A 2,283-nucleotide genomic window follows, 5' to 3' on the forward strand; every position below is an offset into this window, starting at 1 on the left:
CGCGCCGGGGACCCCCTGCGCCCCCTCGCCGCGGGCTAGCTACAAAAGTCGCGCGAGCCGAGGTGGCGGCGGCGCGCAGAAGAGGCGCGCGTGGGGGCCCCACGTCGCGAGTGGGCAACCCCAGGAGATGGCGAAGAACGCCCCTCCCCGCGCGGGGAAAGTACCCCGGTCCCCGGCAGCCCGGCGTCCGCGGCCGGGAGAGGAGAACTGGACGTGTCATTAGCAGGACAGGCAATGGTTTCAAAGCCCCAGGCCAATGACCATCAGCAGAGGCAGAGCTCGCTCCGTCCCCATCCCCCATCACCTCCACCCACCTTCCCCTTCGTACCCCCCCACCTCCACCCCACCCCGCGAAACTTTTCGGCGAGATCCACCTGGACTAATTTGTCCTCAAACAGTTAAAATATTGACTGGACCCTACACACCAGGAGGGAAGGGGAATGCACGCTTTATTTTCCTTTCTACCGAAAGGAAAGCAAAAAATAGCTTCTCTCTCCGTCTCTCCCTCTCCCCCCCACCCCTGTCGTACATGTTGTGTCTTAGCTTTTTGCATCGTTTCGTTTTACCTTCCTCATTTAGCTGAAATGATCGCGGATTATTTCACACATAAACGTGTTCCAGATTCCTGGATTCAGGGTCCTTGTAAATTACAGGACTCGGGTTTGGTCTCAGTTACGTTAAGTTTCATACAATACCAAAAAATAAAAATAATAATAATAATAAATTGCTGAGGGTGAGCGAGCGAGACGAGGTGGAGGAGGAAAAGAAACCTCGAGTCTGATTTCTGTAATTTACTAGCGACCCGGATCGCAGCAAATAACAGGGTAACACGAGTGTGGCTTAAGAGGGCTGGGGAGCTCTTTCTAGAGGCATCGACCCCATCCCCGGATAAAGGATCTGCAAGTTTTCTGTCATCGCGACCATGCAATGCCATCACTTACCTTCAGAAATAAGACTTTAAACAGCCAAGGCCTTCCTCCTCCCCTCCACCACCGCCCCCCCCCGCCAGCAAACTTTCCCTCCCTCTTCTCTCTCCCCTTCTCCCTCGCCCTCTTCCCCCTCTCCCCCTATTCTTCCTCCTAGCCACTCTGGCACTAAAACAGCACTTTCTCTACTCGCCGCGCATTTGGTTAGGGGTGGGGGGGTGAGAGGGCACCAATCTCCGGGGCCGGAACACCCAAATCCCAACTCTCCAGATGAACGAGCAACTGGGCTGCTGTTCCCGGTCACCGACGCAGACGAAACGTTCGATAAATCCACTGAGGGCTGGCTCCTTGTACCTTCCTCCCCTGCCCCGACTCCCCAGGCCCCACCTCCCCGGCAGCCGAGCCCAGGCTGGGCTCCACGTACTTTCGCCGAGATGAAGTTTGGGGCTCCCCAGGCGGCCAAGAGGCGCCCGCCGGCGTGAGGGCTCTGTTGTTGTTTTCCTCAGGCTGCTCCTGCCCGCGCCGCGGCTCCCGTGCCCCTCTCGGGCGGCGCTGCCTGTGTGCCGAGAGGTGCTGGTTGCAAACGCAGCCTGGCACCGGCTGGCCTACTACTCCCCAGCCCGGCCCCCAGCCTCCCGCCCGCAGGGCACTGCCTTCGCGCCCCCCGCTCGCCGCCGGCGCGGCCGCGGCGACCCTCGCCCCCGACCTCTCACGACCCAAAGTTTTGGCGGAGGGGTAAAGTGCCCGGGGAGCGGGCCGGCTGGCGGCGGCTCCGGACGCGCGGGGTTCCCTCCGTCTTCCTCAAGTCCAGCCTACCGGCTGCCGCCACAGCCGCCGCCGCCGCTGCTCCTGCCGCGGAGTCCTTGGGGCTGCAGCCCGGCGGCTCTCAAGTGAGTAGGAAAACAGAAAGTGCGGGGAGAGCGCCCGGGAAGGGCTGGGGATGGGGGGGCGCTTACCTCGCGGGCTCGCCGGGCGCGAGGGCGTGTGTGTGGCTCGCCCTCAGCGGCCAGTCAGGGGTTCTCTATGGGAAAGTGGAGAGAGAGGAGCTCGCGGACCCGCTCTGCCTCCGCTTCACTGTACACTGCTCCACATACAGTACATGCAGCCAGGAGAGACTGAAAACACTCATTTTATATAAGGCAGCCTGCCATTGGCCCGCTCCGTGATGGACAGGCCGCGCGGCCAAACAGAAGGCCCGTTACACCCAAACACACGCACACATACACACATTTTACAGAGACACACAAAGATCATCACATTTTCTATTTTCTAATGTTCGGGACCTGTAGACAGTAGGAGAGGACAGGTAGAGAGGCCCAGCAGAGTGGGTTGCGAGCGAAAAACCCTGTCTGCACCA

General features: G+C 60.4%; 1 protein-coding gene across 5 annotated transcripts in view; it reads right to left on the reverse strand.

Moving 5' to 3' along the window:
* Window positions 1–2,030, reverse strand: part of BBX (BBX high mobility group box domain containing) — a 282,225-nt gene extending 280,195 nt beyond the window's left edge. For 3 of the 5 annotated variants that reach the window (XM_024735315.1, XM_024735312.1, XM_024735313.1), the window contains exon 1: window positions 1,883–2,011. The gene's annotated coding sequence lies outside the window, so the exon portion shown is untranslated. Of the gene's footprint in view, window positions 1–1,350; window positions 1,483–1,882 lie in introns of all 5 variants that reach the window. The other 2 variants (XM_024735311.1, XM_024735310.1) reach the window with 2 other exon arrangements.
* Window positions 2,031–2,283: the final 253 nt, after the last annotated feature.

This window comes from Neophocaena asiaeorientalis, unplaced genomic scaffold (genome assembly GCF_003031525.2).
Source record: "Neophocaena asiaeorientalis asiaeorientalis breed wild unplaced genomic scaffold, Neophocaena_asiaeorientalis_V1.1 scaffold136, whole genome shotgun sequence".
In the NCBI taxonomy this organism is placed as follows: Eukaryota; Metazoa; Chordata; class Mammalia; order Artiodactyla; family Phocoenidae; genus Neophocaena; species Neophocaena asiaeorientalis.